Source organism: Molossus molossus, unplaced genomic scaffold, assembly GCF_014108415.1.
Source record: "Molossus molossus isolate mMolMol1 unplaced genomic scaffold, mMolMol1.p scaffold_m16_p_2, whole genome shotgun sequence".
NCBI lineage: Eukaryota > Metazoa > Chordata > Mammalia > Chiroptera > Molossidae > Molossus > Molossus molossus.
This window is the reverse complement of record NW_023425355.1, coordinates 16,754,486-16,781,603: the sequence shown is the minus strand read 5'-3', so window position 1 is coordinate 16,781,603 and position 27,118 is coordinate 16,754,486. Positions and strand designations below refer to the sequence as shown.

The 27,118-nt window shown below is 37.7% G+C and overlaps 1 long non-coding RNA gene and 1 pseudogene across 1 annotated transcript; one reads left to right on the top strand and one right to left on the bottom strand.

The window, feature by feature from the left end:
- Positions 1–706: 706 nt before the first annotated feature.
- On the bottom strand, positions 707–12,404 carry LOC118635841. Its single transcript, XR_004960559.1, has 3 exons — positions 12,005–12,404; positions 10,059–10,111; positions 707–755 (listed from the first exon to the last, which is right to left on the bottom strand). It is a non-coding gene; the product is annotated as an uncharacterized LOC118635841 (long non-coding RNA).
- Positions 12,405–23,545: 11,141 nt separating this feature from the next.
- LOC118636104 lies at positions 23,546–26,585 on the top strand (annotated as a pseudogene).
- Positions 26,586–27,118: the final 533 nt, after the last annotated feature.

Genomic DNA, 27,118 nt, shown 5'->3' with positions numbered 1-27,118 from the left:
TAAATTGTTGAAAGTGCTGATATAAATCCCAAGACAGAAATCTTGACACTAGACTCATCTGGCCTAGTGTCCATCATAAAACAGGTTTAAGTATGATATTATCCTGGATTTATTCAATTGCTCTTCAATTAGACTTGCAAATAATCAATTTGGAAACTGCTTTTTGTGTTGTGTTTATGCCTGTGTTATTTCTGTTCTTGTTATCAAGGTTGGTTGATTCTGAATAGCCCTGTAGTAGGGGGACAAAATGAGGATTGAATCCAATCAGCTATGCTCCGAATCAATACCTGAACACAAGTTGACTTTTTCCTCACACTACACATTTCACATGGAAAAGACTCGGTTACACACTGTCACTCAGCGACTCAGGCTGAAGAAACCTCTGTTGTGCTTTCACTGAACCAGTTGAAACACCTGGACTTAAACCGAGAGATTCTGCATATAGTTTAGGAACACCACCAACAAAACACTGAACAATCCAATTGAAAAAACACGCAGAGAAACTAAATAGAGATTTTTACAAAGAAGATATCCAAATGGCCAACAGGTACGCAAAAGGATGCTCAACATCACTGATCAGCAGGGAAATGCACATCAAAACCAGAATGAGATATTGTTTCACACTTGTTAGAATGGTGATCATCAAGAAGACAAGAGGTAAGTGCTGGCCAGGATGTAGAGAAAAGGCAACCTTTGTGCACTCTTGATGGGAATGTAAATTGGTTCAGCCACTATAGAAAACAGAATGGAGGTTCCTGAAAGAAATGAAAGACAAAAATCAATTGCAATTCTGGGTTTATATTCAAAAGAAATGAAAACAGGATATCAAAGGAGTATATGCACTCCCATATTTATTGTGACATTATCACAATAGCAAAGTTATGGAAACAACTAACTGTCCATCAGTGGATAAATGGATAAAGAAGAGATGTATCTATGTACAATAAAACATTATTCATCCATGGGGAAGAAGGAAATTCTGCCTGGTAAGATGATATGGATGAATCTTGAACATTATGCTAAGTGAGAAGTCAGGCATATTATGTATGATAGCATTTACATGTAGAATCTAAAACAAGCAGAATACATGAAAACAGAGAGTAGAATGGTGGTTACCAGGAGCTGAGGGTTGGGGGAATAGGAGAGATATTGTTTAATGTACAAATTTGCAAGTAGTAGATAAATAAGTCCTGGAGTTATAGACAATGCTGTACTGTAAACATCAAACTTGCTAAAAGACTTCATCTTAATTATTCCCACCACAATAAAGAAATGAATAAGTATGTGACATGAAAGAGGTGTTAGCTAATTTTATAATGAATGGCAATAATATGGCAATATATAAAAGTACCAAATTAACATTATACATCTTAAACTTATACAAAGTTGCATATCAATTATCTTTTTTTAATTTTTTATTTTTTTATTGATTTTTAGAAAGAGAGGAAGGGAGAGGGAGAAAGGGATAGAAACATAGATGAGAGGGAACATCAATTGGCCGCCTCCTGCATGCCCCCCACTGGGGATCGGGCCCACAACCTGGGCATGTGTCCTGACCGGGAATCGAACTGGCGACTTCTTGGTGCAAGGGTCGACGCTCAACCACTGAGCCACACCAGGCGGCCCAACTGTCATTTTTTTTAAAAGAAAAATTGATCTTCCATTTGACCCAGTGATCCCACTTCTAGGAATATACCCTAAGAAGTATAAAACACCAATAAGAAAGAATATATGTACCCCCATCTTTGTAGCAGCACTATTTACAATCGCTAAGATCTGGAAACAGCCCAAGTGCCCATCAGTAGACGAATGGATCAAAAAGCTGTGGTACATATACACAATGGAGTACTACGCAGCTGTGAGAAAGAAAGATCTCTTATCCTTTGAGACTACATGGAGGGACCTTGAAAGTATCATCCTAAGTGAAACAAGCCAAACAGAGAAAGACAAATTTCATATGATCTCACTTATTTGTGGAATATAATGAACATAACAGTTTGAGGAATGGGGTAGTCCCAGAGACGCGGAAGCGGGGTACAGACTGACAATCCCCTAAGGAGTGGGGAGGTGGGAGAGGGATGAACCACAGAACTTATACGCATGTATGCATGATCAGTGGACATGGACAACAATCTGGGGAAGGGGCAGGGAGGGGAGGGGGAGGGGGGAATCAGTGGGGGGAAAAAGGAGAATCATTTGTAACAAAAATTAATCAATAAAAAAATAAATTAAAAAAAGAAAAAGAAAAATAGTAGCGAGATTCTGAAGGATGGCATGAAGCACTTTCACTGTCTCAGCCTAGAAATGAAACACAATGCTCCTCTTCATGGTTCTTTGACTAGAGCTTGTCATATAACCTAGCCCTAACCTCATAAAACCACAAAACGTCTGGGACATGCAGGCTTCCTTCTGTCTGGGAGAAAGAGAACCACATATCTGTGAGCACCAATAGCATCTATTTTATATGTGCTTTCATTTCTGCCTCATATTTTAGAAAACTTTAGAGAATAGATTCACATATAAATTATTTTTCAGCCCTGGCTGGTTTGGGTCAGCGGTTAGAGCCTGGGCCCGCGGACCAGAGAGTCCCGGTTGGGTTCCTGATAAGGGCACGTACCTCGATTGCAGTTTGTCCCTGGCCAGGTTGGGGTCGTGTGGGTGGCAGCCACTCGATCTGTGTCTCTCACATTGATGTCTCTCTCTCTCTCTCTTCCTCCCTTTCTCCTTCCCGCTCTATCTGAAGATAAATGCAAAAATGTCCTAGGGTGAGGATTAAATAAATGAAAGAAAGAAACAAAGAAAGAAAGAAAGAAAGAAAGAAAGAAAGAAAGAAAGAAAGAAAGAAAAGAAAGAAAGAAAGAAAGAAAGAAAGAAAGAAAGAAAGAAAGAAAGAAAGAAAGAAAGAAAGAAAGAAAGAAAGAAAGAAAGAAAAGTTATTTTCCAGGTCTTGACTAAAATGTGAGTGGATATGTAGTTAGTGGAAGAGGGGAGTGGAAGTGGACTAGTGTCAGACTAAATATCGAATTCAAGACTGGCCAGTGTGGCTCAGTGGTTGAGCATCAACTCATGCACCAAGAGGTTACCAGTTTGATTTCAGGGCACATGCCCAGGTCGTGGGCCCAGTCCCCAGTGAAGTGTATGCAGGAGGCGGCCAATTGATGTTCTCTCTCATTGATGTTTCTCTCTCTCTCTCCCTCTCCATTTCTCTCTCTCTAAAATCAATAAAGAAAAAAATATTTTTAAAAAATATCATATTCAAATAATCTTTAAAAATAATATAATTTATATATTTATTATTAGAACAAAAGTATGACTTAGAATTTAGGGAGCAGAATTTTTAAGCTAACTTGAATTGAGTTTTGTTACTTTTAACAAAAAAAAAATTCTAATTTGTTTACCACATAGTTTTTGGATGCAAATAATTTTGTTCAAGTTGTTTATAATATAGGATTATATCTAAGAGATCGTGAAAAAGTATAATAGCTTCCATTTTAAAGCAATCTCTGTGTTTTAGTGACTGTACTAGATGCTTTATATATTATTTTATCTCATTTAAATTTTTGTCATGTTTATAAGGTAAGTAATTAGTTCCATTTTGCAATTGGGAATACAAAGTACCAGACAGTAAAATTACTTAATGGTCATATCCCGCGTGAGTGTTGGAGCCCAGATTTTAAACTAGGGTTAGTCTGATTCTAAAAATTTTAATGGTCATACACTTAAATATTATACTAGATTTCTTAAAATATATATTAAAATGTTCCAAAAAGTTTATTGGTCTTAGGAAATCTTATTTTTCAGCTTTTTCAGGGAACAGAGTTTTCTTATATATGATTAAAATCATACTAAGGATGACCTTTAATCACACGTTAAGCAATGAAAGTCAAATAACCTATAATTTATTTTTTTTATTTAAAATTTTTTTTTCTTTATTTATTTTAGAGAGAGGAAAGGTAAAGGGATAGAGAGAAACATCTGTGAGAGAGAACATTGACTGGCCACCTCCTACATGTCCCCACTAGGAATTGGGCCCACAACCTGGGCATGTGCCCTGACCAGGAATTGAACCTGCGACTTTTGGTGCACGGGTCAACGCTCAACCACTAAGCCACACTGGCCGGGCAAATAACCTATAATGTAAGACTAACCATATAGAATGAAGTTCACACACTTTGATTGCTATTGTTGGGACAGAAGTAAACAAACAAAACATATTCTTATATTATGCTATTTGCACTGCTCATTTGAATTATTTGCACAACCGTTACTGTTATATGATGTCACTTTTCTGAGATGTTTCTGAAGTAAACGTATCTGTGATTCATATCTTAATTTTCATTTCATGTTCACTAGATAAAACTACCTGAATTATTACATTAATGTAAATTTAAACTTTTTATTTCATCCATTTAAATTTGCATTCTTCTCTCATTAAGTGACACTGATTTATATATGACTATATAATTATTGATTTAAAAAAAATACCTTACAGTAAGATATATCTCAGTCTCGGTATGGAAAACTGGAATTATCACCATGTCTATTTCTGGGGTTTCTGGGTAAATGTTAGACAAAAGCAGTTCGAATTGGTAGCTACTTTTCATCAGGTGCTTTGATGAATGGTTAAACAGTCTTAAAAATCAAAGCCAGACCTTCCACTGGCCTGGCTTGGTGTTTGAAATGCCCTGGATACTTGCCTATTTTAAGGTATTTTCTAAAGACTCTTAAGTTTATTATGTGATTGCTTTATATGAGTTATCTGTATTATTTATTTAACATCAACAGAAATGTGTTTTTCTAGAACCATTTTTGTTCACTGGTTACCAGAAAAGAGCTGAGGATCTTATGAAAAGTAGAGACAGGATGGAAGAATTTTAATGCATACAAAGAAAGAGAAAGTAATATAACCTTAGGCCAAGTTAGTATAATAGTACAGGCCATGACCCTAAGCCTTCCAAAATAAAAAGAATAAAGGCACTGATGGAGAAAGGAAGGCAATAAATAAAGAAAGAATAAGAACACAAATGTAGTATGAAATTGCAGTAGATCACTAGAGAGGTAATTATAACAGAGAGCCCTGAACTCAAGCCATAAACTTTATTTTCCTCTTTTCCTCTAATATAACATTTAATTAAAACCTAAGTGTAATAGTCATTATATTATTAAACAATGCACAATACATTAAGAACAGGATAAGAAAGTTAATCTGGAAACCACTGAGCTATTTATTTAATGGGTTCACCTTTCAAGCAGTTGCCCTAAACTCCAGTGATAACCTTTAGAAATTGCATGTGTTTGGAAACTGATATATGTGAGCAAAAATGAATAGAGTTATATTCAATTTATAGGTAAAGTGGAAAATGAAATGCCCACTCTGACAGTTTATGTATAATATTGTCTCAAAAAAGAGGCACAGTAATTAAACCGAAAGTAAAATAACAAGATTCTTTTCCATGTGTGCAGTTGAATTTCACTTCTCTGAGCTTCAGTTTCCTCATCAATAAAATGAGGATGTTATACAACTATTTGAAAAATACTTTTGGAAACATCTTTAGTTGTGAAATCAATTCTGGTGGTTATAAGCAGGATTTATTAATGATATAGAGTACAAAAGAAAATATCAAAGTTCATTGAACATAATAAGGATTAATATTGTTTCATTAATAATTTGATTAGTTATGATTCTGTGTGTGTGTGTGTGTGTGTGTGTGTGTGTTTACTGGGTAAAAAAAGTAGAAGTTGTTTCATGCTATTGGTCATAGCCAGGCATACCTGTAATCCACGGGACTATATTATTCCTTAAATCTTCCCCATATCTAAAATATTATGCTCTACATTTATTTAGATTTATGACATAATGAATTATTCATATTAATTATTTTTAAACTTTATTTAATGGGATGCATAAATGCTGAAAAAATAGCTGTTTTGTAATACATCTGTAAAAGTTTGTTGACATAAAACTTCCAAATGTTATTACTCCATATAATTCCTCAAAATTAATTTGTCTGGGATGTGTACAGGAAAATAAAACTCTGCTGAGATTTAGATGTCTTATCATCTAGATAAACATTCTAAGCAAATTGTTTGTTTCTATATATTAACTTAGTAGTAATCATAACTCAAAATCCAACAATAAATTTCTTTTTATCGCATGTACTAATTTGTAAATATTTCAAATAAAACTTCAATAAAACTGTATGCATTGTTACATATAATTTGAAGTTACAAAAAGTCAAACCAGGATTAAATTTTCATATGCCTAAAGCCAACATAATAAAGGCCATGTATGAAATCCTACAGCCAATATCATACTCAAAGGGCAAAAACTAAAAGCATTTCCCTTAAGAACACTTTTGCCACTCTTATTCAACATGGTACTGTAAGTCTTAGCCACAGAAATTGGACAAGAAGGAAAAATATAAGGCATCCAAATTAGAAAAGAGGAAGTGGAACTGTTATTATTTGCATCATCAGAGAGATGCAAATTAAAACAACTGTGAGATATCACCTCACACCTGTCAGAATGGCTGCCATCAACAAATCATCAAACAACAAGTGCTGGTGAGGGTGTGGAGAAAAGGGGACTCTAGTACACTGCTGGTGGGAATGCAGACTGGTGCAGCCACTGTGGAAAACAGTATGGTGTTTCCTCAAGAAATTATAAATGGAACTGCCATTTGACCCAGTGATCCCACTTCTAGGAATATACCCTAAGAAACCTAAAACACCAATCAGAAAGAATATATGTACCCCTATGTTCATAGCAGCATTATTTACAATTGCTAAGATCTGGAAACAGCCCAAGTGTCCATCAGTAGATGAGTGGATAAAACAGCTGTGGTGCCCGCCGGTGTGGCTCAGTGGTTGAGCATTGACCCATGCACCAAGAGGTCGCCGGTTTGATTCCTGGTCAGGGCACATGCCCAGGTTGTGGGCCCAATCCCCAGTGGGGGACATGCAGGAGGATGCTAATCAATGAGCTCTCTCATCAATGTTTCTATCTCTCTCTCCCTCTCCCTTCTTCTATCTCTAAAAAAATCAATAAAGAAAAAAAAATTTTAAAGCTGTGATATATTTACACAATGGAATACTATGCAGAAGAAAGAAAGAAAGAAAGAAAGAAAGAAAGAAAGAAAGAAAGAAAGAAAGAAAGAAAGAAAGAAAGAAAGAAAGAAAGAAAGAAAGGAAGAAAGGAAGAAAGGAAGAAAGGAAGAAAGGAAGAAAGAAGAAAGGAAGAAAGGAAGAAAGGAAGAAAGGAAGAAAGGAAGAAAGGAAGAAAGGAGGGAGGGAGGGAGGGAGGGAGGGAGGGAGGGAGGGAGGAAGGAAGGAAGGAAGGAAGGAAGGAAGGAAGGAAGGAAGGAAGGAAGGAAGATCTCTTATCCTTTGAGACAGCATGGAGGGACCTGGGGAGCATAATGCTGAGCAAAATAAGCCAGTCAGAGAAAGACAAATACCACATGATTTCACTTATTTATAGAACATAATAAACAAAATACGCTGTTGACGAAAAGAGACCCAGAGTCATGGAAGTAGGGAACAGACTGACAAACCTCAGAGGGACAGCGGTGGGGGTGGGAAGAGATAAACCAAAGAACTTGCACGCATGTATGCACAACCAATGGACACAGACATTAATTTGGGGAAAGCAGGAGCAGAGTGGGAGCATGGAGGAGGGGGTCAATGGATGAAAAAGGGGAGACATCTGTCATACTTTCAACAATAAAAAATAAATTAAAAAAAAGAAAAGGATATGATGAAATTTAAATAAATTTACGCTTTATTATAAAACTCTTAATAAAAAGAAATAGAAAGGAAAAAAATGTTTACCAAACAAAATCTATTTTAATACAATAAAAATGTTCACATTAGATTATAAAACCCAGAATCAGTTAAATGAGGGCACTCCAATTTTGTACACTGTAAGCCTTTGGTATAGTCAGTTATCCTCTGTATAGATGCTTATTAAGCAATTCAAGGAATCTATAGGGTTTTTTTTAATGTTTATTTTTTTACTTTTTAATTTTTATTAAATAATTTTTGTTATAGATGTTTCTCCTTTTTCCTCCACTGATTCCCCTCCACCTCCCTCCCTGCCCTGTCCCCAGCTTTGTTGTCCATGTCCATTGTTCAGGCATACATGCATATAAGTTCTGTAGTTTATCCCTCCCCCACCACCCCCTCTTCTGGGGATTGTCAGCATGTACCCCACTTCCACGTCTCTGGGATTACCCCATTCCTCAGACTGTTATGTTCATTATATTCCACAAATAAGTGAGATCATACGATACTTGTCTTTTTCTGTTTGGCTTGTTTCACTTAGTATGATACTTTCCAGGTCCCTCCATGTAGTTTCAAAGGATAAGAGATCTTTCTTTCTCACAGCTGCATAGTACTCCATTGTGTATATGTACCACAGCTTTCTGGCAGTCTGCTTTGGCCATTGCCTGGCACAATAATAGTAAGTTGGCAGAAGCTACAGGGGAGAGAGGCTAGAGAGAAGTTTAGTTGCTTTGGGGGGATATATATATATATATATATATATATATATATATATATTTAGCACGAGCAATAGTATCTCTTGGCAATATGTCTAGGAGCTATGACTTGAGGGATAGAGGGAAATGTACAACATATATAAAATATTCAAACTAAATCAAAAGAAACACAACTTTGTAACTGCATAATCTCTGTCACTAGCACAGGGTCTAGACCTATGTGTAAAAAACGTTTATGTTGATTTCAAACAAGCCACGCCACTCAAAGTAGGAAAATGTAAAAGTTCAGAAAAGAAGGGATTGCTGGGGGAGTTCAACAGAACATACGTAAGACTGTAACAAGCTGATGTTTAGCTTGATTATAAGATACAGAAAAGGAAGGCGAGGAGTAGGAGGTTATAAGGTATCAAAACTGTAGACAAAAAGGTGATGAAAACTCCGTGGAGATTCAAAGGAAGAAAGTAAACTGACAATGAGTTGAGGAATGTATTATGGGTAAAACGTGCTATCATGGGAGACTACTACACATTTGTAAATTCTTTTCTGAATGAAAAATACAAAATGACTATGGAAATATCTATATTTGAAAAATAACAGAACAAAAAAGTTTCTTAAAGGATTCTTCAATTTAAAAAGGGGATTCAAGTGATTTCTCTAGTGTGTAGAATGAGTGAGGTAACCTATACATAAAGAATGCGTTTTACTGCTTGTAATATCATAATCACCCACTAATATCAAATGACATTTTATTTTTATAATTATAAAAATTTATCTTTTGCTTCTTGCTTTTTCAGCTTTAATAAGATAAAATTGACATACAATTTTTGTAAGTCTAAATGATATAATGTGATGATTGGATATATTTATGTATTTCAAAATGATTACCACAATGAGGATGGCTAATACTTCCATCACTTCACATAATTAACTTTTTTTTTTTTTTTTTTGGTGGTGAAAACTTTTTAAAAACACTCTTTGCCCAGCTGGTTTGGCTCAGTGGTTGAGCGTCGACCCATGCACCAAGAGGTTGCAGGTTCGATTCCCGGTCATGGCACATGCCCAGGTTATGGGCCTGATCCCCAATGGGGGACATGCAGGAGGCAGCCAATTGATGTTTTCTCTCATCAATGTTTCTATTTCTCTCTCCCTCTCCCTTCTCTCTCTCTAAAATCAATAAAGGAAAAAAAATTAAAAAAAAGATCCACTCTTTTATCAACTATGATTAACAATAATACTGTATTGTTAACTATAATCACCATGCTGTATATTATATCTGCAGAACTTATTCATCTCATAACTGGAAATTGTACACTTTAACCAACCTCTCCCCATTTTCCCCACCTTCAACCCCTGCCAATCACCATTTTACAATATGTTTCTATGAGTTTGGCTTCTTTAGAGTCTACACATGTTAGATCATAGAGTACTCTGACTTATTTCACATAACATGATGACTTTCAAGGTCAATCCATGTTGTTGCAAATGGGAGTATTTCCTTCTTCTTATGGCTGATTTTATATATATAGTTTGTTTTCTTTATCTATTTTGATAGACACCTACCATGGGATTGCAGATTCTCTTTAAGATAGTGGTTAATTTTATTCAGATATATCCTGTTAAAGAAAAAAAAAATTCAATAACATTTGTTAAGGACCATTACAATAAATATAGGGCCCACTGCAATGGGATTTTACAGTGGAGGAAATATTTGGATTAAACTCCAAACACAACAAGGGCAAATAGGAATTTATAACCAAGGAGCAGGTTGGGGGTCAGGGCATGGAAAATGACTAAGAGGAAACGTGAGGGGTAAGGGGAAATTCTGGCTATGCCGACATAACCAGACTCTTGCTGGAGACAGGCTAGGTCGATCAGACATTACCTGGGGAATGGTGGAAGATGAGGAAGCTGATCAGATATTGAGGGTGATCAGATATTAAGGGTGGGGTTCTGGTTGAACTGATTTAGCAGAGTTCTTGCTAAAACTGTATTTTGAAAGGAAGTGCACAGATAGGCCTGAAAGAAGGTTCGGGGATCCCGAACCAAATTTGGTCAAGCCAAGAATCCTTATCAATAGCCAGAAGCAGGATTGCTGGATCATAGGGTAGTTCCATTTTTAATTATTTAAGTAACCTCCAGGCTATATCAAATATAAAGCTCTGCACAGCAAAAGAAAAAAATATCAATAAAGTGAGAAGGTAACCTATGGAATGACAGAACGTATTTGCAAATGATGTATCTGATAAAAGGTTGATATCCAAAATATATAAGGGACTCATACGAGTTAACAGCACAAAAAGACAAGTACTCTGATTTAAAAATGGGCAAATAAAATGAATACCCATTTTTCAAAGAAGACATACAAATGGCCAACAGGTACATGAAAAAAATGCTCAGCATCACTAATCATCACGGAAATAAAATCAAATCCACAATGAGATGTCACTTCACATCTGTTAGAATGATTATCATTAAAATTTAAAAAGATAAGAAGTATTGGTGATGCTGTGGGAGAAAAGGAACCCTTGAGCACTGTTATTGGGAATGTAAATTAGGACAGTCATTTTTGAAAACATTATGGAGGTTCCTGAGATACTATTTTAAGTCACATACACCTCAACGTTTGGTCATACTGGGACTAAGTGGGTCCCATTCCAGACTAAATTTAGAGATAGAGGGAAAAAATAAAATATAGTAGAAAGTTTGCCAAACTGAAAATTTAGAATAGCTGTAGAGAGATTACATTTATTTCTAACATTGTTTTCTATGACTATTCAAACTGATTTTACATTATGACTATAATTTATTTATTACATATTTGTTATTTTTATTGCAAATTTTCCTTTTGTTTTACCATCTTCTAAATAAAAAGTCAACCTAGGAAAATAGAGGAACAAGTTAACTAAAAAATCACAGGCCAAAAAAAAAAAGGTATTAGAAGCATATTCATTAAAGTCAGGGGTGCTATAAGAGCGCACAATTATTGCATTTTAATTCTGGAAGTCCTAAAAATGCAGTTAAGAAGAAAAATAAATCATGCATGAACATTTAAAATGAACAAAAATAATTGTATTTATTTGTAGATAATAAAATTGCATTCCTGCAAAGCCAAAAAGAATTAACTGAAAAATGTTAGGAAATAATAAGACCATTCAGTAGGATGGTTGTTTACAAAATTAATATATAAATTAATTAGCTTTCTAAACATAAGTGCCATTTAATAAATGTAAGAGACTTTCTCATTTCAAGTAAAACAAAGAACATGAAACTTAATGGTAAAGTATACCAACAATCCCACCCACTGTGACAAATCAGGAACTATAAAAATGTCTGCTTTTATAATTTCTATTTGGTATTTCAGTGTTGGTCCTAGTCATTATTGAGAGAAAGAAGACCTAAATAAATTGAAATATACACTATGTTATGGAAAAGAAAAAGAAAAATTGATACAATTTACCAATGTAATTGATATAATGAAGGTATAGATTCAATACATTTCCACTCACAATTCCAGAAGGCAGTTTAGAGAAACCGACGAGCTGAGTCTAAAAATATATATGGAAACAAAAATGACCTAGAGTAACTAAAAACCTACTGAAAAAAAATATTAGGATAACTTGCACTAACAGATGTAATGGCAAATAGAAATTAAAAATATGAAGTTTAATTCTTTCTGTTAAAAATAAGAGAAAACATTTTTCCTTCTTCTTCAGAGCAGTGGTCACTGGTCACTCAGAGTCACGGAAGCCTCTGCATCCAGGGGGTCCATGTCTTGTTAGAAAGACTGCTCAACAAACTGGATACACTAAGACCCTGGAATAATCAACGGCCACCAAGCCAGATACATGAGCTGTCAGCATGGCTCTTTGCAGGCAGGTGAATAGCAAGTGTCACTGTTCTTAATTTCACTTTTATCATTCTTGTGAAGGTGTCTCCCCTCATCTGCACTTGTTAGATTTGCTTGTGGTCTCCAAGATTAGCCCTCGAAGCCCCAAATCAAAATATTTGGCAACGTGTGCAGCGGTGCCTATTTCATTCTTATCACTTGCACCTGTTGGTTGCCTCCCTTGGCTGGCAGCCCAGAACTTGGCTGTGGGCCCAGACTTATATGTGTTCAGATGATAAGGTTCAAACTCAAGATGGAGTTAGTTATCCTAACTCTGCTCTGCGCAAGTAGAAGTAAGCCAAGAGAACTTTAGATCAACTGTCACTTTCTCCACCAAGCACTCAGCTCCCAGACTGGGGATGTCTCTCAGAAAGCTGCTTGACATTGTTCCTACCACTAGCTACAGAGTCCTGGATCAGAGATTTTACCTGGGTGAAAAAGCAAATCATACAACAGATAGTTCCTCTTCCTAAAAGGACTGACTTCACTTGCAATGAAGCTTGGAAAAGTTGAAGAAGCATAAGGGCATTCGCAAGAACAGTGAAGGTTGTGATGGAAGACCACTGGGAAAATATTAAGATACACTCTAAATTGTAGGTATGCTAACATGCAAGAGAGCACTTGGAAAAGAGTTGTGGGACAAACTCTTCTGGAGGCAGGCATATATCAAACACTAAACTCAGAAACTTTTTTAAAGGAGGCACAGTCTCAGTCAGTTTCTAGAGCAATTTATGCTCTAGGGCAGTGGTTCTCAACCTGTGGGTTGCAACCCCTTGGGGGTCAAACGACCCTTTCACAGGGGCTGCCTAAGACATAACAGTAGCAAAATTACAGTTATGAAGTAGCAATGAAAATAATTTTATAGTTGGGGGTCACCACAACATGAGGAACTGTATTAAACGGTGGTGGCATTAGGAAGGTTGAGAACCACTGCTCTAGGGCGTGGTGGAAAACAACTAAGCAATCAGCCCACACTTAGTGCAGTTTAACAGCTGGATGTGGTCAAGGAAAGAGCGGAATTGAGGTCTTTCAAAAACACTGTCACCCCAGGGTAAGTAACCACACAGGAACTTCATTTCTTTAATATGAACTTTTCCTTAATTCAAACTAGCTTTATCCAGTCTACTAGCACCATAACATACCATACATCCACTCACTTAATCATTTAGCCCCAGGGACATCAGGTTCTAGTTAGCTTCAAACAGTTTTAAGAATAAAGTCTCAGGTCTGTTGATCAAGGGAGAGAGTTTTGGTCAAACTGAAGGCAACATCTTGACCTCAGTTGTGTTTTAGCCCCAGGCCAATGAAAGTGAAATGACCCTACCGGCCACACTCTCACAAAATTAGAGATGCCATGGCTGACATCAGGACCTAATACAATTATCAACTACTTCCTACCCTAGGCCCCAACCAATCAATAGAGCCCACAACCCCAACTCCCTTAGCCACCATGATTAATGATTTGAGGAGGATCCAGGAGCCTGGTCTTAGAGTCTTGCTTACCTCATCTGTGTCTCAGAGCTAGGTAACATTTCCTTAAATAAACCTTTACATTTTTTCCTGAAAGCTCTTCTTTGCATTTTATTGGGCTTTGATGCATGCAGGCAAGTGGAACTCTTCAGTTTGGTAACAGGTATGTATACCCAAACCTGTGCCTCTCTGAGGATTAACATCAGAGGCTGAATACCATGGAGGGTGAACTTAGATATCATTAAAATAACTTAACCTGTCACTAAAGAAACAATCAAGCAAGGACCAGTTTCCTGAGTTACTAAAACATATTATCTTAAAGTCCAGTTTCCAACAAAAAATAATGAAATATGCAAAAACAGGTAAAGGAGCCCAGCTGGTATAGCTCACTGGTTGAGCATCAACCCATGCACCAAGAGGTCTCCAGTTTGATTCCTATTCAGGGCACATGCCCAGGTTGTGGGCTGATCCCCAGTGGGGGGGCGTGCAGGAGGTGGCCAATCGATGTTCTCTCTCATCGATGTTTCTATCTCTCTCCCCGTCTCTCTTTAAACCTCTCTCAATACAGAAAAAAATTTAAAAAAAAAAAAAAAAACAGAGGAAGGAGATCAGAATATACTACCCAAAATATGCCAGTTTGTCATAAGGATTATTTTGACCTAAAGACAATTAAGACACTGCCAACATAGCAGGAGTTCTCATAAAATTTTAAAAAGAAATTTACATGTGTAAAGATATCTTTCTCTTCCATACCAAGGAGAAGAGGAAAACTCCAGAGACATTTATCACTTGAGATGACTTGAGTCTACATAAGACACTTTATAAAACCCTTATTTATTGAACGGTTTCTAATCTTCTTTCCACAACATATCCCAACACCAGAAGCCCAAGTCCATTTGTCCTTATCTAGTCTCTTCTCTATACTTTATCACCCTTTGTTAATATGCTACATAAGGCCTTGGGTCTAAGCTCATCTTTTGGTTTTCACTTCTTTTCTGTAAGGCTTTCTGTGTGCATGCAAAAGATCCATTTTCTCTTATTGCAACTAAAAACACAAGTTTTGCCACAACAAAAGCCTAACTCATGAGACAGGTGCTAGTGCAAAAGGAAAGAGGTTTATTCAGGTGACAAGACCTGAGAGAATAGTGGACTCCTATGTCAAAGATAATCTCCCCTTCTTGCTCAATCCTGTGGTTCTTATAGGGATAGAGAGGAGAGGACTTTTTTTTTTTTTTTTTTGGATAGTGATATTAATGAAAACATTTTACTATTTTACTTATTTATTTATTTGTTTTTGTTACAGATGTTTCTCCTTTTTCCCCCAGTGACACCCTCCTCCCCATCACCCCACCCCTTCCCCAGCTTTGTTGTCTATGTCTATTGGATATGCATACATGCATAAAAATTCTGTGGTTATCTCTTCTCTCCCAACCCCCTCCTCTTCTGGGATTCATCAGTCTGTACCCTACCTCTATGTCTCTGGGTCAATTTTGATCATCAATTTGTTTAGCTCATTATATTACACAAATAAGTGAGATCATGTGATATTTGTTTTTCTCTACTTGGCTTGTTTTGCTTAGCATAATACTCTCCAGGTCCCTCCATGTCATCTCAAATGATAAGAGATCTTTCTTTCCTACAGCTGCATAGTACTCCATTGTGTATATGCACCACTGCTTTTTTATCCACTCATCTACATGAACACTTGGGTGGTTTCCAGATCTTAGCTATTGTAAATAGTGCTGCTATGAACATAGGGGTGTTTCAGGCTTCTTAGGATATATTCCTAGAAGTGGGATCATTGGGTCAAATGACAGTTCAATTTTTAACTTTTTGAGGAAGCATCATAGTGTTTTCCATAGTGGTTGCACCCGTCTGCATTCCCACCAGCAGTGTACTAGAGTCCCCTTTTCTCCACACCCTCGCCAACACTTGTTGTTTGATGATTTGTTGATGGCAGCCATTCTGATAGGTGGAGGACTTTTTTTTTCTATCCAATTATTTTGCTAGCTTTTGACAGGCTTGGGTCTTATCAATTCATCTTTCTAGCTTTTGGTGCTCAGTGTAAGAACAGCCCCCTGCACCATCTTGGCCAATGGGAGAGACTCCCCAGTGCTCCCTGACTGTCTACACTATCAGGGTCAGTTGGAGCAGGGCTGTAGGACACACCATCAGGAAGCCTGGAGATGCCATAGTTTTCAGCCTGTCTTCTGAGGCTGGACATGGCTTGCACATCCAGGGAAACCAGTTGGAGTCTGCCAGAGTACCCCTTGAACCCAGTGCACCCACATCCTCTGTGAAGAGTGGCCTACACCTCCAAATTGTCCAGCCAGGCCACACTAACCCCAACAGGTGCTCAGACTGACTGTCTAAGGTAACATTGTTAATTTGCCTTTTTTTTTTCAGTTACATTCATAGGCCCAGTTACTGAACCTAAGACTGTAGAGCAGGTAATTGAAATTGTCTATAAGGGTGAAAAAAAGTCAGATTTATCAGAAAAACATTCACAGAACTAATGGAAACCATGTTTATAAAAGCAAAGACGTTATAATGAGACTATTGAATCAAATAGACTATATGAAGATGAAATAATAAAAATAAAACTAAACAGACAGTCTTGAGTTGAAAATTACAGTAGCTAATATGAAAATATTAGGGTACTAGCAGAGACTTACCATCTGGGAGGTGCCCATCAATTGGTCCAGCATCAAGTGCACCTGGGCCTGCACCTGCTGCCATGTCCACATGGCAGGCAGGCAGACAGGCAGATGTGGGGCACAATCCAGGCCCTTTTGGTTGGGGGAGGGGGTGACAAGGGAAGGGCAGGTGGAAGGTAAGACACTGTCTTGATTGCTGTTACTGCTTCCTCCAGGCACGTGGAAAAGGAGGCAGAGGGTTTACAGCAGAGTCTGGGCTGTGCTCCTGATGCCAATGCACACATGGAAGGCAGCAGCCCCTGAAAATGTCCCTCGTTCCATCACTCTCTGTCTGAGTCCTAGGATAGAAGTGATAAGGGACAAGCAAGCTCTCACCTTCAACACCACCACCCTCCAGCAGCGGTCAGCTCCCCACTCCAAGCTCTGAAGCCATCCGCCACTGCCACCGCCATCACTTCACTGTGAATCGCATGCTGCTAATGCTCAATCATCTTTTGCGGGGGTTCCACCAAGTGACATCAAATTGTATTTGCTCTACTGGCCCCTACCAGGAGGAGTGCCACCCTAACAGCTCTCATGGGCATGCATGCAAGTCTTCCTGCTCCTTCCCCCCAGACCACCGGATCCACCTGAGACCAACCTTAACACTCTTGGCTGCAGGCCAGATAGGGACACACGGGCACCCTGTGCTGGAGAACCAGACCCAAATTACCAAATGTGCCAGAGGGTTAGCCTGACTCCAAAGTGAGCAGAGACCTTGGGGGTCAGTTTGATTGAGGTTATCACGCTTAATAGCTACTATGTGTGAATTCCTGGTGAATACTCACAGACCAATTAGCTCCTTTGCGGGGACCCACCCAGAATCATGCAGAGGTGGAACCTTTTTTCTGCCAAGGGCCATTGGCTATTTATAACATCATTTGCAGGCCATACAAAATTATCAACTTAAAAAATTAGCCTGTTGTATTTGGTCAGGCTAATTTGCTAAGGCGTGTGATGTCAGCCTGTATGGATTTCATGGTCTTTCTATAGTCGTGGGCTGAACGTTCCTCAACCCTGAATGGTCTCACCTTTTTTTCTCATTGCTGCTCCACCCCCACAAAAGGAGCGCTGGATATCTGACATCTGGATCATTTCCCTTCATCTACATAGTGGCTTCAAGCCCCCTGAACTGGGATAAGGCAAATTCAGGAAATAGCATTTGAAATTAATACACTAGGAAACAGATGTAACCCATTTCAGATTAATCATCATTACTTATAATAACAGCAGGAAGCTGTTAGTCTAAATTAGGAATTATAAAGATTAAGCAGTATTCTGAGAAAGGAGAGGAGGTGATGTCGCAGAGAATTTTTTTCTGGTTGAGAGAGAAATTTGAAGGGTAAGGCCTCTCTTGTCACTGTATCAGCAGCAATGGAAAAGAAAGCCCATGGTTCATGACTTACCATCACCCTGGATTCATAACCCTTGGGAGGACCTTCAGCAATTTATTTCTTAATCTCATGTTTAATGGAAATAGATACCTTAAAGCACTGTTGTAAGGACTAAATGCGCTAACAGAAAACGCATAACCTAAAGCCTTGCCCTGATGCTTTAACTTTTAAATTATTTTTTTATTAATTAATTTATTTATTTTTGTTACAAATATTTCTCCTTTTTCCCCACTGATTCCCCCCTCCCCCTTCCCTCCCCACCCTGTCCCAGCTTTGTTGTCCATGTCCATTGTTCATGCACACATGCATAGAAGTTCTGTGGTTTATCTCTCCCCCACCACCCACTCTTCTGGGGACTGTCAGTCTGTACCCCACTTCCATGTCTCTGGATCTACCCCATTCCTCAGACTGTTATGTTCATTACATTCCACAAATAAGTGAGATAATATGATACTTGCCTTTCTCTGTTTGGCTTCTTTTGCTTAGGATGACACTTTCCAGGTCCCTCCATGTCATCTCAAAGGATGAGAGATCTTTCTTTCTTACAGCTGCATAGTACTCCAATGGGTATATGTACCAAAGCTTTTTTATCCATTCATCTACTGATGGACATTTGGGCTGTTTCTAGATCTTAGCTAATGTAAATAGTGCTGCTACAAACATGGGGGTACATATATTCTTTCTGATTGGTGTTTCAGGCTTCTTACGGTATATTCCTAGAAGTGGGATCACTGGGTCAAATGGAAGTTCAATTTTTAATTTTTTGAGGTAACACCATATTGTTTTCCATAGTGGCTGCACCAGTCTGCATTCCCACCAGCAGTGTGTTAGAGTCCCCTTTTCTCCACACCCTCGCCAACACTTGTTGTTTGATGATTTGTTGATGACGGCCATTCTGACAGGTGTGAGGTGGTACCTCATTGTTGTTTTAATTTGCATCTCTCTGATGATTAGTGATGTTGAGCATTTCTTCATATGTCTCTTAGCCATTTGTATGTCCTATTTGGAGGGGAGTCTATTTAGTTTCTCTGCCCATTTTTTAATTGGGTTCTTTGTTTTCCTTTTGTGGAGTTGTATGAGCACTCTATATATATTGGAAATTAACCCCTTATCTGATATATCATTGGCAATTATGCTCTCCCATACAGTGCATTGCCTTTCCATTTTCATGACTGTATCTTTTGCAGTGCAGAAGCTTTTGAGATTGATGTAGTCCCATGTGTTCATTTTCTCCTTTGTTTCTGTTGCCTTTAGGTGATGTATCAGTGAAAATTCTGCTGTGTATGATATCTGAAATTTTGGCGCCTACAGTTTCTTTTCATGGATTCATGAGTCACATTTAAGTCTTTTATCCTTTTTGAGTTTATTCTTGTGTAGGGTGTAAGTTGATGGTCTAGTTTCATTTTTCTGCAAGTAGCTGTCCAGTTTACCCAACACCATTTACTAAAGAGGCGGTCCTTACTCCACTGTATGCTTTGCCACCTTTGTCAAATATTAATTGAGCATATTGCCTTGGGTCCATTTCTGGGTTCTCTGTTCTGTTCCACTGGTCTATATGCCTGTTCTTGTGCCAGTACCAGGCTGTTTTGATTACAGTGGCACTGTAGTATAACCTGAAATCTGGTAATGTGATCCCTCTAACTTTGTTCTTCTTTTTCAAGATTGCTGAGGTTATTTGAGGTCTTTTTTGTTTCCACATGAACTTTTGAAGTATTTGTTCTAGTTCTGTGAAGTATGTCGTTGGTATTTTGATGGGGGTTGCATTGAATCTGTAGATTGCTTTGGGTAGTATGGACATTTTAATGATGCTGATTCTTCCAATCCATGAACAAGGTATGTGCTTCTACTTTTTTATATCTTCCTCTATTTCTTTTTTCAAAGACCTGTAGTTTTCTGTGAATAGGTCCTTTATTTCTTTGGTTGAGTTGATTTCTAGGTATCTTAATTTTTTTGCTGTGATGGTAAATGGGATTGTTTTTTTAGTTTCTCTTTCTGTGAGTTCATCATTGGTGTATAAGAATGCCGTCGATTTCTTGACATTAATTTTGTATCCTGCTATTTTGCCAAATTCAATTATTAAGTCTAGTAAATTTTTGATGGAGTCTTTGGGGTTTTCTACATATAGTATCATGTCATCTGTGAATAATGACAGTTTCACTTCCTCCTTTCCAATTTGGATCCCTTTTATTTTTTCTTTCTGTCTGATTGCTGTGGCTAAGACTTCTAGTACTCTGTTAAATAAGAGTGGCGAAAGTGGGCATCCTTGTCTTGTTACTGTTCTTAAGGGAAATGCTTTTAGTTTTTGCCCATTGAGTATGGTGCTGGCTGTAGGTCTTTCATATATTGCCGTTATTATGTCGAGATATGATCCCTCTATTCCCAGATTGCTGAGCATTTTTATCAGAAATGGGTGCTGGATTTTGTCTAATGCTTTTTCAGATGCTTTAACTTTTTTAAAAATAAAATATTCATTTCTTAAGATGAGACATGTATACTTCTATATTCTTTGGAAGAAAATGCTACAAGTTCTTGCTTCATTAAAATTTTATATGTATCATCTTGGAACTTAAAATTTATCAACATGATCAATAAAAAATAATGTGAAATAGCAATCGTAAGCCCTGGATTCTTTTAAATGCATAGTGGGCCAATAAAAATTTTAAAATCACATTGCTTTTAATAACTGAGACAATAGTTTTTTCCTTCAGTTATTTAGATAACTCAAAATTAAAACAACTCTAAATACTAGGAATGTCATCCCTTGAAAATTATTTACAATAAAAGAAAAATGTTCAAGTTAATATATTCTAGAAAGATGCAGCATAATATATATAATATACTTAGGAGGGAGATAACATTAAAATGTTGAATAATTATGTTAGTGAAGAGATATTAGTCTTAAATTTCTCTTTCTACCATTCTGGTTGCTTACATCTCTTACAATGAGTATTTAGTTTATTTTTTTAATAGTCTGATATTCACTGTCTTTTAATTGAAACCTTTAATTATTTATATTTATATAATTAGTCATATGTTTGGGTATAAAGCTGTTATTTTGTTCATTTATCTCTAATGTTTTGTTTAAACATTTTCTCTTTTCTTGCTTGCCTTTTAATCACTCCATTGTTTCCCCTTAAGGTAGTTTGGAAGTTTTACATTAAAAAAATAAAGAAAAAAAAGAAAAAGAAAATGATAATGTAAGGGGTACACCAGTTGATCTGAACTTTCAGAAGAAAGAATAAGCCACTTGAAGATATATTGATCGATATTATGCAAAACAACAGAAAAATAAATGAAGATAGCCTTAGAGAAATGTGGGACACCATTAACCAGAACAAAATACAATGGGAGTACCAGAAATAGAGAACAGAGAAAAAGGAACACAAAAAATATTTAAAGAAATAACAGCTGAGAACTTCCCAATTTAATGAAAAACAGCTACAGATGCAGGAAACTCAACAAAGTCCAACTATCACAAACAAAATATAATCTAAAAATAAGTACATCTTAGTAAAAACAAGTCAAAGGCAAGGAGAAAGTCTCGAAAGCAGCAAGTTAAAAAACAAACAAACAAAAAACACTCCCCAGCCAGTGACGCTGTTGAGCATTGACCCATGCACCAAGAGGTTGCAGGTTCAGTTTCTGGTCAGAACACATGCCCAGGTTGTGGGCCCGATCCCCAGTGGGAGGCATGCAAGAGGCAGTCAATCAATGTTCTCTCTCATTGATGTTTCTATCACTCTCTCCCTCCCCCTTCCTCTCTCTAATATTGATAAAGAAAAAAAAATTTTTTTTTTTTTTAAATTTTGGTACATGCCCCTAGTGGGAACCTACCCAGGGACTCTGGTTCACAGGCCGATGCTCTAACCACTGACCCAAACTGGCCAGGACCAAAGAAAAAAAATTTTTTTTAAATAACAACATTCATTAATCTCAGGGGAAAGCGCATATGATTGAGTTAACTTCTCAGCAGAAACAATGGAAGCCAGAAAGCGGTGGGAGAACATATACATATAAAGATCTCAAAGAAAAAAAATAAAACTGTCAACCAAGAATCTTATATTCAACAAAGCTATCTTTCCAAAATGGAAGCAAAATAAAGAAAACTTTCAAATATAATAAAACAAAAATGTCTGTCTAGCAGACTTGCCTTAACAAAAATACTAAAGGAACTTCTTCAGCCTGAAAGAAGATGCCTCCAAATGTCAATTTGAACTCACACATATTAAAAAAGAGTACCAGTGAAATTCTAGACAAAAGAAGGATATAAAAGGTATATAGTTTGAGAAGGAAGAAACAAAACTTTGTTTGAAGATGACATGATCATTTAAAACACAAAATTATAAAATTCCTAGAAGATAACAAAATAAAATCTATATAACCTCGAGTACAGTAATGATGTTTTAGATCCAACATCAAAAGCATGACCTATGAAAGAAATAATTGGTAATCTGGACTTCATTTTCCTCCTTTCTGTGGCATTGTTATATATACTACATCTATTAACATTGCAAATACAAAAATCAGTTCTGTAATTTTTATAATTTTTGCTTTACAGTCTGTAGTTTCTTTCACATAATACTGCTTTGCTCTGACTTACTTCCTTTGTGCTTAATAATAAACATATTATACATTTATTTTGAATATATATATATTTTTTATTGATTTTAGAGAGAGAGAGGAAGCAAGAGGGAGAGAGAGAGATAGAAACATTGATGAGAGAGAACATTGATTGGCCGCCTCCTGCATGCCCCCCACTGGGGAATTGGCCCACAACCTGGGCATGTGCCCTGACCAGGAATCAAACTGGTCACCTCTTGGTGCATGGGTCGACGCTCAACCAGTGAGCCACACTGGCTGAGAGAATATATTTTATTTATACAATTGTTTTTAAATTGCTTGAAAAATGAAAGGAGAAAAACTGGATATAGAACATCTCTGAATAACCCACAGATAATACCACACAATTGTTAAAGATTGAATGCTTTGCCTATAAGATCTAGAACAATACAACAATTTCCACTCTAATCACTCTACTCAACTTTACACTGCAGATTCAAGCCACAACAATTAGACCAGGGTAAGAAATAAAAGCATCTAGATTGTAAACACATAAAACGATCTCTTTTTGCAGATGGCATGACCTTATATTGAACAAATCCTAAAGAATCTACCTTTTTATCTTATTATAACTAATTTAATTCCTAGAATTAATCAATGATTTCAGGAAGGTCCAGGTTAAAATATTGAAATACAAATTTTATATTTCTATATGAACTTTAAAAATATTCACTTGGGAGGCACAGTGCTGGGCACTCCCACGAGAGTGACTGCTACTGGACCTGATGGCCCAGTCTGGCAACATCTGCTCTGGTGTGCCTCCTGGCAACCCTGTACTTACTGAACTGCCTACAGCTTAGTCATGACATGACTGTGCAGTTCTGGGGACAGTGGTGGGTGGGTGGCCTGGCCTGGGAGGACACCACAAGGTCACTGTCATGAGAAAGTGATTCACCTGCACCCACTGTTCCACCGACAACAGCAGTGAGACTTGAGGAGACCCTGTTGCAGGAGTAGCAGTGGTAGCTCCTGATCCCTGGGATGGAGGAGAAATAAGGCAGGAGCATCCTAGCTGGCCCCGTGGTGACAGAAGCAGTGCTGGGCCAGTGGACTTGCCCAGTGTTGGATTAATGAAATATATTGTTTTACTCTGTTTAACTAAACTTTTGAAGGCAGTGGGATTGTTTGAATCATACGATCTCCTAAAAGCAGTTCATAGTGTTCAGTTTATTTTTATATTAAAACTTGGAATTGCATTTTTTTTTTTTTTTGCATTTTTTTCAAAAGCCATTTTCTTCTGGAAAAGGTATTACAGAACAGCAATGGCTCAAAATATTTAATACAGTTGCTGGGTATATCTTCACTCTTGTGTTTTTTTGGCCTCAATTTTTGTGTACTACTGAGGAGCTTGCTGCAGTTTTAACACCGTGATGTTTGTTGTCATCTCACTACTCAGTGTTTTGTTCACTAGTTCTGTTAGCATAGGCAGTTAGGAGTTAACAAAAGAGAAGGCAGCTGGACTGGCTGAACCTGATTGAGTCTGGCAGTTATATTCAATCAGGCTTAGGTCTGGAAGTTATGGCTTCAGACCCCCCAGAGAATAGCCAAATCCCTGCCAAGGGGATTAACATTCCACCACTCCACCCCATGTGTAGGATGGAAAGATGACTTCGCAGTCTCCCCTGGGAACCACAGGCCCATTCCCCACAGATTATCCCGGGGAGAAAGAACCAATAAAGGAGAAATTCCTTTGCTAGGTGCATGCTCAGTAGAAGCCATGATGGCACAGGGGAGATCCTTCTACTTTGAGACATGCACAGTAGGAGATAAGATGGCAACCATAAAGAGGAGGTGTCTAATCTGGTAAAAGAATCAGATTGGATAAGGGACACAACATCTTGGAAGATCTTGGAAAGGGATTGGATAGAGGAAGGACCTGACACAGGTCCCCTAAAGAGCCAGAAAAGAGATTGGTTAGTTTGAAAGAAAGCTTACTCCTTCCCAACCCCAAGGTAATATAATCAAAGTTTAATTATGGCCCCTCTGGGTAGCATGCATTTGCCTATTTGTTCACCCCTTCGTGGGCAGTGGGCGTTCTCCCTGAGCAGCAGCCACGCCCCACCAATCTTGGGTCCATAGTAGTTGTGTGGGCCAGGAGGCCAAAGCATGGGCTCCAAGTGCATCTCCAAGTGCAGGCCTGGGCCAGAGTGCAGCTGGAAACAAAGACTAAGCTAGCTGGTCAGAGACAGAGACTGAGCTGGACTAATCTTTGACATCAACTGAACTGAACTACAAAAGCTTTGGATGCCCTGCCAATGCCAGGTCAATGGTGAAAGATTTCTGAACCCTGACCCTTCTGGGCTTGGTGAAGACAAGGCTGGACTTCCTCTACGGCAGGAAGAAGCTAAGCCATTTGGTCGTGGATGAGACACTGGACATCTGGGGACAGTCCTTTGTGTTTGCTCCAGCTCCAATAAATCTTACCACTACCCTTCATCCTCCAATGTGTAAGCCCCTGAAATGCTTTTCTTGTGACATCATGGAAGAGCACTACTTCTCCTGACAGCAGTTCTGGAAGAGGACAAGCAAAGACAAAGGGGGGCTACCTTTTTCATTATTGCTGTGATCTGCCTATTGCTTTTTAACACTTATGACCTCATGCCTAAAATGGCTGAACCCCTTGGAGGACATCATGACAGTGCTCTAACTCACATGCTTTACACAGATATTTCTTTCTTGGGGTGGCAGATCACAAGGGTGGAGTATTGTTCTAGTACTGGCTTTGTGTTGTAAAGTTGGTTTTCATACAGCTTCCAGAAAGCTCTCTATTGATGTTGGTGGAGTCAAGCATCTTCAAGCTTTATCCCGTATTGTTTCTGTGCATCCCTTGTGCTCATGGGTTATTGTTCTTTCTGTGACAACTGAGAGTATGGTTGAGTCTTGGTCTTCTCTCATTATTCCTCTCACAGAAATTACCATTTTTGTCATGATCCTGGATTTTCTATGTTGATTCCATTGTTCAGTCAAAATGGAAGTTTCCAAATGTTCTTTGTTAGTGTTTGACATTTGGATTCATCCAATAACAGACCAAGTTTGGGCTATGAACAGAGCAGTACACTAGGAAAGCACTGAACATACCCTGTCCTGAGGATTGGTAGTGAGCACTATGTTCTTCATTTTGTCATCCTAATTAGATATTCTCCTGAAGCAATATCTCCTTATAACTTTATGGGTGATGCTTTTCAGCATAGTTCCCAATTGATCCCTAGGTTCATTAATGAATCACTAATACAAATTCTTGAGGGGAAGTACTCTAAGCAGATCTTTTACTTCCTGTGTTTGAGTATACTTTTTATCTCTGTGGAATTATTCTATGACATGTTGACCAATAGACTGGGTCTGATCTCAGATAAAATTCCTGTGCTCTTTGACTACTTTGCTTTGCTCATGGGACATTTTGTGGTTTTAATGAATAGATGGCAAGCAAATAGGATTTTATCCTATGGATATGGCCAAATAAAAATTCTCTCAGATTTATTAATGGACTTTTTCTAATGGTAACAAAATTTTTGTGTGTTTATGGAGTCCATGGCTATATTAGACAAATACATGTTAACACCAATCTCAGTTGGAGGGTTGATGGTAAACCTTATTGGTATCTGTGCCTTTAGTCATGCCCATATCCATACCCATGGAGCTTCTCAAGGAAGCGGTCACTCATCTGATCACAGCCATTCACAACATATACATGGACCTGGTGACCATGGATACAGTCACAGCCATAGATCTGCAGGTGGAGGCATGAATACTAACATGAAGTGTATTTCTACATGTTTTGAAAGACACACTTGGCAGTATTGAAACAATTTGGATGGTTTATTGCTGATCCCCTCTGTTCTCTTTTATTGCTATATTAATATTTATCATGTTGATCTACTGATTAAAAATGCCTGTCAGGTTCTACTTCTGAGACTGCCACCAGAATATGAAAGAGAACTACATCTTGCTTTAGAAAAAGACAGACAAAATTGAAGGATTCATATCATACCAAGACCCTCATTTTTTGTCTTTTGCTTTCTAAATCGCTGATTCAATCCTCTGCTTCATTTAAATTGCTGTTGATTCTTTCTAGTGTCTTTATCATTTCAGATATAGTATTCTTTATTTCTGACTGGTTCTTTATTCATGGGTCCTATGTCCTTTTAAATGATTACTATCTCTTTGGTTATGTTCACATTAAGATCATCCATTCTTTCTCTAAGTTTCTTGAGTATTTTTATAACCATTGTTTTAAACTCTTTATCTGGTATCTTTGTTTTCATTTCATTTGATACTTTTTCTAGAGATTTCTCTTGTTTTCGCATTTGGGGCATATTTCTTTGTCTTCCCATTTTGTCTTTGTGCATTAGGTAGATCTGCTATGACTCCCAAACTTGTTTTGATGGCATTAATATGTAGGTGTCTTGTTGAGCTCAGTGTCACAATCTTTGAGATCGCCTGAGCTCAGTGCTTCAGGAATGTTTCTTGTGGGTATATGCACCCTCCTGTTATAGTTGTGTTTTCAGTGCTATTGGCCCTTTCATGGGTGGAGTTAACCCTTCACGCTGGCTGACT